Source organism: Cibotium barometz, chromosome 51, assembly GCF_041138505.1.
Source record: "Cibotium barometz isolate CiBa-2024 chromosome 51, ASM4113850v1, whole genome shotgun sequence".
In the NCBI taxonomy this organism is placed as follows: domain Eukaryota; kingdom Viridiplantae; phylum Streptophyta; class Polypodiopsida; order Cyatheales; family Cibotiaceae; genus Cibotium; species Cibotium barometz.
The window spans coordinates 10,093,563-10,105,571 of NC_141096.1; the positions used below are offsets into that span (position 1 = coordinate 10,093,563).

A 12,009-nucleotide genomic window follows, 5' to 3' on the forward strand; every position below is an offset into this window, starting at 1 on the left:
TACTCTACTCCACCTAAGCCAAATTAGATAGTGTCTTATGCCTTGTTACTCTACTCCACCTAAGCCAAAATATAGAGTGTCTTATGCATTGTTACTCTACTCTACCTAAGCCAAGAGTTGTGAATGCTTTAATAATTCACTAGTTTTTGATACTTCTCTCTTTCTTCAATCCCCATTGGTGGCTCCATCAACATACTAAACCAATTGATTGGTTGGGGGCCTCTACCGTGAATAAAGAATCAAGCAAATCATAAGGTAAGTATATTGAATTTTGATCTTTTCTATAATTTCTCAATGATTCTCTCTTCTCAACCCCTCTCAAGCTTGAGAAGCTTAATTAGTATGGTTTTTTTAAATGCTATTGAAGTTAATTGGTGAGTAGTAGGGAAGAGTTACATAATTTAATAAATGCTATAGAAGTTAATTTCCATTTATGTTTAAATTCAAATGGTTATTATGTAATTTTTCTCTCTCTCTCTCAAGAAATGGTCATACTCATGACCCATTCTCAATCCAAATGAAGCTTTTCATAAAGCTTTTCCTTAATCCAAGATTAAGCTATGCTTGAGGCCAAATTAATGGCTTTTTGCTATGCTTTTAGTTGATGCACATTGATGATTCAATCCATTATGGATTGATGATCCAATTAGAGACCATTCTAATTGTTTTCTTAATGATTCAATTAGAGACCATTATGGATTGATGATCCAATTAGAGACCATTCTAATTATATCTTTAATGATAAGCTTTATTCCTTAGAAAAAAAAATTTGAGATTTATCAGTCATAGTAGCGGAGCTATGGCAAAATTTTTATAGAAATTACGCATAAAATAAATTCATTCAAAGAATAAAAAGAGGACTTCCTACCATATTCTAGGAACTATCATCCTAGATTAATTAAAAGAATTTTATTATGCATGGAGATGTGGATGTTTGCATGTAGATGTAGATGTATAGATGTAGATGTGGATGTGGAGGTGGATGGATGCATGTAGATGTAGATGTATAGATGTAGATGTGAATGGAGATGTGGATGTATGCATGTAGATGTAGATGTGGATGTGGATGGGGATGTATGCATGTAGATGTAGGTGTATAGACGTAGATGTGGATGTAGAGGTGGATGTATGCATGTAGATGTAGATGTATAGATGTGGATGTGAATGTGGAGTGGACGTATGCATGTAGATGTAGATGTATGGAGGTGAGTGAGAATGTAGATGTGGATGTGGATGTATACATGTAGATGTAGATGTATAGATACGGATGTGGATGTGGAGGTGGATGTATACATGTAGATGTAGATGTATAGATGTAGATGTGGATGTGGAGGTAGATGGATGCATGTAGATGTAGATGTATAGATATAGATGGGAATGGAGATATGGATGTATGCATGTAGATGTAGATGTATAGATGTAGATGTGGATGTGGAGGTGGATGGATGCATGTAGATGTAGATGTATAGATGTAGATGTGAATGGAGATGTGGATGTATGCATGTAGATGTAGATGTATGGAGGTGAATGTGAATGTGGATGTGGATGTATGCATAGAGATGTAGATGTATGCATGTAGATGTGAATGTACGCATATAGATGTGGATGTATGGATGTGAATATACGATATGCGATGTGAGGGAATCTGAAGTGATGAGATAGAAATGATGTGATGGGATGAGTATACATATAAATGGAATATGGAATAAGTAATGTAGATTGATGAGGGATAATGTGGAAAAATGAAAGTTAAAATAGAAATTGTGTTGTAAACTGTTTGTAAATACTGTTTGTAAATGCTGTTTGTAAATGATTGTTTTATGTCAAGAATGCTGGGGGAGCATTTTGACCGTCTTGTGATTAAAGTCGTGATGGTAAAGTTGCAACTGCTGACGGGGAGTCAATGAAGGACGTCTCGCGTAGCAAGGTCGGCCGAGGTCTTGACCAGCCTCGGTGCGATTAAAATGGTGAGCTTCCGGTACGGTGGATGAGGGGCCAAGGAAGCGGCCTATGCGTGAAGCGCTAGGTTACCTGCGAAGGATCCTAGAGGGTGCTGACCATACGGTGCTCGGGCTCTGGGTTGCCTAGGATACCCACGCGTGCGTCGAGGAAGATATTGGAACAGAGTTGGAGTTGTTTTTTGAAATCGAGCATGGATCTGGTTGATTGACCTTGCTGGTCTTCAATGGATGAGTCCATGGCTCCTTATATGGATCTGTTGGTTGATCTTGCTGATCTTCAACGAGAGTCCATCTTGTTAAGTGATTATATTGCCAAGTATTATGGGCTAGGAACTATCGAAACGGCTCCTGAGCGTTCTAGTTGCCAATGATGCCATAGATACTCTGATGAAGGAATGATGGAAAATTAAGAATCAATTGGATAAATTGGAAGATGGTGATCAATGATACTAGGGTTTTATTAAAAGATTGTTTTAAACTGGTTGAATCTGGTTGAAAAAGGCAATTTCATATTGGGTGTGTGAGTGGTGTGACTAGTTTTATTTTGCATGAACATCTGGCTAGGGGGCGTTGGAACTCTTTTCCTTGGTACCCGGGACAAAACCTAACCAAATTTTTAATTGGATCCCATCACTACAGTGGTTGGGCGGTTGGCTAACCCATGGGATCGGATGGGGTTAGGCTGGACTGATGGATCCGTAAATCGAGACTCAAACTTTTGTTTTTACGATAGAAAAAAAAAAATCTCGGACAGTAACTGTTCTATGGATAGGAATCAACGGCTGTGCCTCTTGAATGGGGAAAAAAGCGTTGATCCCAATGATCCAAGTGCAAGTTTCTTCCTTGAACTGACTAAGTATCTTATAGATGTAATTGGATCATCTCGATCAGAAATGATCTTGACTACGTTAGAGTAAAAAGTTATCCTGGTGGAATCGCCCGTGCTTCCGGTTAAGAAAGTTTTTCCGGGTTCGGTTTTGGAATAACCGACGGATTAGTCTCTTATCCGGATATCCGTGGGCGAGGCCCCGAGTGTGGGACCCCTGTCCCGCGCGAGAAGTGCTACTTCCGCTGCCAGTACCCCGAATCCGTTACTCGGTGGGAACAGGGATCTTACAACCTTAGGCAAGGCTACCCCCTACCAACCAAGGCATCGGTTTGGAGTAGAATACTCCTCGCCTACCAAGTATCAATAAGGTGATAGGCCAACATTAGAGCACATCATAGACTTGTATTGCCATTTATTGTAGGCCTTTTTTTTCTTTTGATCTTCGCTCCTGAACTATAATTTGTCTTGCATCCTTTCGACAAAGGGGTAAAAGCTATGTCCTAGAGGTCAACACACACATGGCCAGGTGTCAAACATTAAGATGGTTTGACCCTAGACCTAAGACAATCGTATTCCAAGGTTAACTAAAAACGTCATGCTGACTAGGAATATATTCAATAAAGTTAAGCTCATTAATGATTTACACTAGCACGTCAAGCAACTTCAAAAACTAAGTAGTACATTGACAATTTCCATGTGGTCATGCATTATAGTTCATGCAATTAATTGAACAGTAAAAACGAAAGAGAGTGGGTATGGAAGAATAACACCTGTATTTTTGAGATCTCCTTGATTCGACGAGAAAAATGCCTGCAATTTGATGAGATATTTATGTATGAGCGTTGCGGCTATCTCAGGACTTGAAAGCGAACCCACCTCAAACTTTTCTACCTGTACAACCAACTAACAAGCACTATACCTCGAGAGGCACATCAGTGTGAAAAATTAAAGACTCGTTTAAGGAATCCAAACTAGAAAAAACTTGAAAACACTAACCTACCTACGAGTCACCACACTACTACTGACGATACGGTAAGAGGATGTTGTAGAGTCCTGGCTCTAGCCCTAAGGCTAAGCCTCTATCCGCATCATCCAAATAAATAAAGTCAACCTCAGTAGTGCCATGAGTTTCATCCGTCCATTCATCATTGTCAAATATTTTCTTTTCATTTTCCCATCCACATAAACTCATCAAGAATGTAACCATGCGAGGATAGTCATCTTGTGGAAAAGGAAAGCATTGGGCTATCGGGATATGTCCTCTACGGAGTAGGGGTCAGTCATGGTCAATAGGCGAATTAGCCATTCTAATTCCTCAACATTTTCCTCTCTGGCTAGTATAGTACATCTATATGATCCCATTCAATTTCAATTTACAGGATAGCACATGTGAAATATCTGAGAAAGGTACAGATGATACCTCTCACCAAAGGTGGGAGTGGATGAAGTGTATGATGATCGTGCATTTGCCATATCTGCAAACACAGATATAGCATCAGTAGGTTTATGACAGGTCAATCTAGTTCTTGATTGTATATACGGATATTTCTGCTCTTAACGTGCTCTTGCTCTTTTTACTATTTTTTGCTTTTCTTTTCTTTTCTTTTCTTTTCTTTTCTGTGTATGAAGCTATATATATACATCCCCTTGAAGTGGAAATTACATGGTCACGGGAGAAGGTTAAGGAGGAAGCATTAGAATGTCGAGCGTGAGTACATGCTCCCCCTTTCCTTGGGTAGATCATATTTTTTGCAATGATGTTGCAGCCTTTTGGGACCAATTTGTCCAGAGAGTCATAGGTTGTGATGTGGGCAGATAGCTTTTTATGACCCTTGTGGCCACATCCAATTGCAGAGATGTTAGTGTACGCTCCCATTGACGAATGGAGGAAATGGTTTTCGACGATACTATTACAAGGGGAGACGTAGATGCTTGATGATCCACATAGAAAACAAACTTGATGGCAAGGAGGTAATAACAAAATTTCCTTACTGCATATATCATTGCCAACCCTTCTCGCTTCGTAGTGGTGTAGTTCATCTCAACATCGTTCAACTGGCGACTGGCAAAGCTAATGGGGTAGTCTAGTTTGTGTTCTCCAGGTTGAGTTAACACACACCCAATAGCAAAGTTTGATGCATCAATATGCACATGGAAGAGTAAATCCCAGTTAGGCATTCTCAAGATTGGAGCACTCGCCAAGGCCTTCTTCAATAGCTCATAGGCACGGTCACATTCTTCGGTCCAAATAAACTCGATGAGAAGCTTATACAATGGTCGAGCTATCTCGGCGAAGAATGAAATAAACCTTCGATAATAACCAACATGGCCCATAAAGCGTTGAACTCCCTTATAGTTGGTAGGTGGGGGCAATTCCAGAATGACCTTGATTTTACTCTCGTCAGTGGAAATCCCATTTTTGGACACTATATGCCCTAAGATAACTCCGTGTTTAACCCAAAATTGGCATTTGAAAGGATTCAATGAGATGCGATATAATCTACACCTTTCAAATATTTTTCGTAAACACATCAAGTGCTCGTCCCAAGAGGAATGAACACAAAGATCATCTAAGAAAGCTTCACATAAGTCCCTTAGATATTCCTTAAAGGCCGTGTTTATCAATTGTTGGAATGTTGCAGGTGCATTGGTCAAGCCATAAGCCATGACGCGAAAGGCAAACACTCCAAACTCCGTGATAAATGCTGTTTTAGCTTGGTCCTCGAGACTGCAATTGTGATCTGATTGTAACCCGAGTACCCATCTGAAAAGCTATATGCCTCCTTGCCTACCACTCTTTCAAGCACATGTTTAGAATATGGCAAGGGGTAATGATCCCTTCTGGTGGCGGCATTAACCTTTATGAGATCAACGCACACTCTGAGTTTCCCATTCTTCTTTGGTACGATGACTATCGGAGAAACCCATTCTGCGTGCTCAATAGGGTATATGAATCCACATTTTACAAGCTTTTCAATTTCCTCTTGTACAATCTTTGCGTACTTACTAGGATTCATTGGGTAGGGACGTTGCTGGACTGGTTTAGCAGTGCTAATCATTGGAATCGTGTGTTGCACCACCGAGGGTGGAACACCCTTCATATCATGATATGTCCAAGCAAATATGTCCTTGAATTCTTTAAGAAGCTTCTTAAGTGCAGCTTCCTCTGAATTTAGTAGAAGAATTGACCGAAGTTGAAAATTAAACATAGACTTACCACACCATACCATCCTCAATGCAATGGGTTGGTAGAGAGCTTCAATGGTGTGTTGCAGAGATTATTATTCAAGCTTGTGGAAGATCATCCCAATTATTGGGACTTGTACCTACACAAAGTTTTGGGTATTTAGGGTATCTGAGAAGAATGCTACTGGGTACTCCCCATACCACTTAGTATATGAAGAAGATTGTGTGTTGCCTGTGAATGTGATGTTATCACTTGACTTTTTTTAGAAAATCTGTCAACCACCACAAGAATCTGTGTGTATTGCCTTTAGAAGAACGTGGCAATGAAGACTTGAGCAATAAAAACTGGTTTAGACTCCTCACCTGGATCTTTAAGAAGCTTCTTAAGTGCAGCTTCCTCTGACTGGGTGAGGTCTTAAGTGCAGCTTCCTCTGACTGGGTGAGGTCTTGAGCAATAAAAACTGGTTTAGACTCCTCACCTGGATCTGCTAAGTCTATCTCCTTAACTACCGCAGGGCCATCGTAGACACCGCTACTCCCATTGGTAGGCGTTCGTTGGGTTTTTGTGTAAACCACTTTACGTTCCCCTATGGTGAATGATTTGAAATGCTCGAGTGCGGGGTGTAAGTCTACTGGTTCTTGTTGTGCCAGGCTTTTTTCTTTCAATTCCGCCTCCTTTTGTTGCTGAGCTAACTCTTGGTTTTGCCGTCTTCTTGCAGTACGACTTAGTTTCGGCTTCTCTTCGATTTCTAATTGGGTGACATCATGAGGTTGCGGAATACACCACATGACACTTTGGAGGTATTGTCCCCAATTATCCGCTAACTTCCGATGAGCGTCAATAGCTCCTACATAACTAAGCCATTCTGCAGAGTGGATCTCTCCTTGTTTATTGTGGTTCGCACATTAGCTCGATAGCGTTGGCGCTTATGTCTCGTTTTCTTCTTACCAAGTTTTTGATTTTTGTTTCTATCAGATTCGAACTCACTTGGTCGATCTTCACTTGTGTCCCCCTCACTCTCGGATGAACTGTAGGAGGTCACTGTCCTATGCCTTGAGCACCTTGCTTCCACATTGGGTGAATATTTGATTCATCCCCCCCATTAGGCTCAGAGTCAGTTTGTTCTTGAGATTCATACTCAAAGTTACATTGGTCAGAGTCTTCGCTACTGTCAGTTGAGTTTGCCACTTTCTTGCCATCAGGAGTCAAGTGCATAACACCTATCATGTTTATTGGCACTAACGGTGGCATATCTTGCCCCTGAGGTGTTACCCAACTTGTGCCTCTATTTCCCCATGTGTCTATGGTTGCCGCTAGGTACCCAATCCACGTTATCCGACTCAGTCATACCCGGTAGGACATCCATATAAGGAGAAACTTTCCCATCATCAGTCTCTTTTTTGCATGTATAGCAATACCTTAATGGGGCGGAGTGAATATAGTGGTATCGGATCGATTATCAATGATAACATTGCTTCCTAAAGGATGTGCACGACCATTCTCAAGATCAACTCGAATGACAGAGTCCTGGAATTGTAGGTAGACATGGTTTTTCGACCAGTCATGCTCCATTTGTGCTTCCCTCATGAAAGGATGTCCTAAGATCATTTGATATGACATAGGATGCTTAGAGAAATCCATTACAATGAAGGTATGTCTTACCTTGTATCCCAGAACCTTGATCTTAAGGTCCCTTAACATTCCAATAGGTTTAGCTATGGTTCCGTTTGCCATCTTAACCACTATGTTTGTGACTTCGAGGTGAGGTCTTCCCATAGATTCCCAACAGTTTTTAGTCACAATGCTCACGCCAGCACCACCATCAAGGATTCCCTTTAGAGTTAATCCCTTTGGTAGTAATGGGGAGGGTTGCATTAGATTCGTCACCTTCAAAGTAGTGTCCCAACTTGTCAACAGGTATTTCAACGACCGAGTCTTCATCTGGGTTGGGTTGTAGATCCCAGTGTCTCCCTTCATCTTGAAGCGTGTCGGGTCTATCCATATTTGCAAATTGTGGTAATCCCGCCTTTAGTTCTCCATTGAGAAATGCCCGAAGAGCTAAGAATAGCTCAGGATCTCCGTATAATTTGGATATGATCGTGGTTCTGATTTCAGAGGACATGAAATCCATTAGCTTAGACACATTCAATGGTACTTTTCGAGACATCGCCCCTTGACTAGGGACTGGTGAAGATGGAATCACTTCCTCTTCGATGGGGTTAGGCATTCCCTCACTAAACATTCTTTCAAGCAAAAAGGATGTTTGCCCACTTCCTGATGTCCTATCCTCACTTTCTTCCCAAATGATACTAGGTATAGCTAACGGTTTATGGTTCCTGTGAGGCTGAACTTGTGTAGGAAACACTGTGTCTGGAATTTTGATTTTTCTCGGGTTTGGCTCCAGTTCTCTTTGTGTTTCTTCCACCAAACCCCTTAAGTGTTGCACTTGTTCAATTTCCTCAACTGGGTTTGGGTAAGTTCCAATCTTTTTCTTGAGGGTTTTTGGCCCACATGGCTTGTCTTGGGGAGTAGCGGTGCTTGATTTGCCAACATACGTTTAAGTCCTAGGCAATCCTTGGATTGATGGCCATACTTACCACATGCATTGCAATTCCCATTGAATTTGACTCTGAATGTGGGACATTCACTCATGCTATGTGGTCCTAAGCAAACCGAACACCATTGTTGCTCTCTTCTTGGGTACATATGGCTATTTTGAGGAGCTCGATTACCCCTAAAGTATTCTTGGAGAGCCTTAGTAAGGTCGGTCACAGATATTTCGGATATCTTGGGCTCCTTGGCAATAGGTTTTACCGTCATTGACTCGTGCCCAGATACTTGCGAACTAACAGATTTTGTCTCCGAAGACACCTTTTTACCTACAATCATCAAGTTGTCTTCTAACTGGATTGCATTGGCAGTGATTGCTTCCCACGTTGTAAGACCTCTAATGACTAGGCCATTGTATATGTCCTCGTGGCGCAATCCTCGGATGAATCTATCGAGCAGTTGGTTATTATTGAAGCGCTCATCGGGAGTGCAGCGAGAATTTAGATGCTTCAATCGACTTATAACGTCTCTCACTGACTCCCCTTCCTCGCGTTCAGCTTTTTGGAGTTGAGATGCTACTCCCCAAAGCACACCCTCACGTATGTATTTATTCAAGAACAATCTCTTGAGAGTGGGGTAGTGAGTACGCTCTTCAACCCTTAAGGTTCGATAATCTCCGGCCTTCCCACTCAAAGTTAAGCCTAAGGCTGTACTCTTATGCAGCTCATTGTGCTCTTCCAAGGAATCACACACGTGTTCAAAGACTTCAATGTGCTTCCTAACATTCTCGTTACCACTGAAGTTTTGAGTGAGCTTAGCCACTTGTACTGCCTTGCTTCTAGGCTCTCTCTCAGGCGTGCCCCGCATGTTTTCCGCAATAGATCGTCTGATCGTCTGAGCAAACGCTGCGAGATCACCTAGGTGAGCACCTAGGTGAGCAGGTATAGCTAGTGGAGGCACTTCTGGGATAGCATGGTTGATAGGAGTTGGCGTTGGTCTGGGTATGTAGGTAGCTGACGTAGGATATGATATGTGACTAGGCCTAGCTCCTCTTGGATAAGGGTTGTGATAAGGCGATCGTGGAGCATATGCCATTGGCATACTAAGAGGCGTAGGAGCTACATGAGCATGAGTAGCGATAGGTACATATGGTTGATAGGCACTGGCACGCACTGTTGTATGTACTGTTCCACTAGGTAGCGGCGTCGTACTAACTACAGCGGTAACAGGTGCACTTTCCATTATGCTCATCATTGGGGTATTGTGGATTCCTTAATGGAAAGTTGAGCCAAGGTTGGAAAGCTAAAGTTACTGCTCGTGGGCTCAACCTGCATTGAGACTCTAGGCGAAACAACATACGAAGGGTCTATGGAACTCACCGCCAATTGTGATAGGTTGGTTGTTTGGCCTTGCCCGTATCCAAAAATCTCATAGGGCCAGTGGAAACTAGGTTCACTCCCCTATTTTGCCTCTCAAATTGGATAATTCTATGAATAACCTCACATATCATGTGTTGTTGCTCCTCTAGATTAGTGGCGCTAGATGTAGATTGTATGACTTCTAACCAACCTACATGGTATGTGTAACTCGTGTATAGGTCAGTTAGAGTCTCTGTGTGTAGATCATATTCCCAATTTTCATTGAGAAATATTCTATCCAGACTTGATGTGCCAAACGGTTCTCTTAAAGTGGACGCAATGTCACTTCTTATGGATTGGCTTCTAGGGACCTCTACTTTAGGAAGAGCATCGGAAGGTGGTAGCTCAGTAGGGCCCTCATTAAACGAAGTGGGTAGAATATCCACATGGACACTCTTTGGGAGGGTAGGGTCTACATAAGATGTGAATGGCGAATCTACTACCCCTCCTTCTTTATTTACTTCGCTTGTCGCATGTTCAAAGCGTGTAGCTCTACTAAAGGTCTCTATTAGACGACTAAACATGCTAGATCCGGGTTGTGGGGCCCAAACTGGCATGTTTTGGCTTGTCTCCTCAGGGTTCTTGGTAGGGTGCCCTTCCATGGCTTCTGAGTCAGAGGACGAGTCACCATCCACTATTCGTGGATCTTGGGTTGCACTCCCTTGGGTTCCAACCGACGAAGGCCAAGATGCTAACGTGGAGGGATGGTGTGAGCCTGCGTAGACTCAAACGCTTTCTAGTGGCTCAAGCTCTAGCACCCGACCAGAGCGTAGATGCATATGACGTGGGTACCCTACGGGCGTTGGTAACTAAAGAGCCATGGACTCATCCGTTGAGGACCAGCAAGGTCAATCAACCAGATCCATGCCCGAATTCAGATAACAACTCTTACTCCTTGTTCCAATATCTTTCTCGACGCATGTGTGAGTATCTTCGACGACCCAGAGCCCGAGCAGCGTATGGTCAACACCCTCTAGGATCCTTCGTAGGTCACCTAGCGCTTCACTCATAGGCCGCTTCCTTGGTCCCTCATCCACCGTACTGGAAGCTCACCATTTAAATCGAACCGACCTTGCTACGTTGTGAGACATCCACTATTGACTCTTCGTAAGAAGTTATTGCAACTTTATCAGTTCGGTCTCTACAACCTCATTACAAGCTTGTCAAAATGCTTCACCAGCATTCTTGACATAAAATAGTTATTTAAAAACAAGTCATAAATACAGTTTCTAACGAACTCATCTTTTCACACCGGTCCACAACAACAACGTTTCTCTCACTATGACAATCGGAGGGTAGGGGAGCCAACCGGCCTCCTATAAATGCACCTCCTGAAATGCGGGTAACAAGATCTTTGGAGGGGGTTGGTGAGGCAGGTAATAGGGGACCCACACCAACAACGTTTCTTTCACTATGACAATCGGAGGGTAGGGGAGCCAACTCGGCCTCCTATAAATGCACCTCCTGAAATGCGGGTAACAAGATCTTTGGAGGGGGTTGGTGAGGCAGGTAATAGGGGACCCACACCAATTTGGGATGCATGTGGACCATCTTACCAAAGAGAGGAACAATTCCCACTGAGAGTGAGAGGCCCTATGATGAGTATTCAAGACAAGTAAGGCCATCAACTCTTCAGAAACTGGTAAAGAAGTACGAAGGGTCGGGAGATCCATATGACCATGTAGCAGCATTTAGGCAAGCAGTTCAAGCTGAGCAAGTGACTGACAAGCATACGTAAATTGAAGGATTTGGGCTTACTCGTTTTTGTATTGTTTTTAACCCGTTTCTAACCCCCTTATTTATGGTCAAACCTGAACTAGGGCGTGTGATAGCTTGAAACGAGCGTATCGTTTAAAGGGTCCTAGCGTGCTTTACAGCACCGTGTTCGCCTATACAGAGCTCCTGTGGTCCTCAAAACAGTCTGTTTCCTTGTGGGGGAAGGGTGAAGGCCTATTTGCTTGTGGAAGAAAGGGTGAAGGCGTTATCCCACATGCTCACTTCACTCCTTGGGGAGTGGGCTACATATAGGGCTCAACTTCCCATAAGCTCTCACTTGAAAGAAAG

The 12,009-nt window shown here is 42.7% G+C and overlaps 1 pseudogene; it reads right to left on the minus strand.

Moving 5' to 3' along the window:
* Positions 1–6,071: 6,071 nt before the first annotated feature.
* Positions 6,072–10,037, minus strand: LOC147609309 (uncharacterized; annotated as a pseudogene).
* Positions 10,038–12,009: the final 1,972 nt, after the last annotated feature.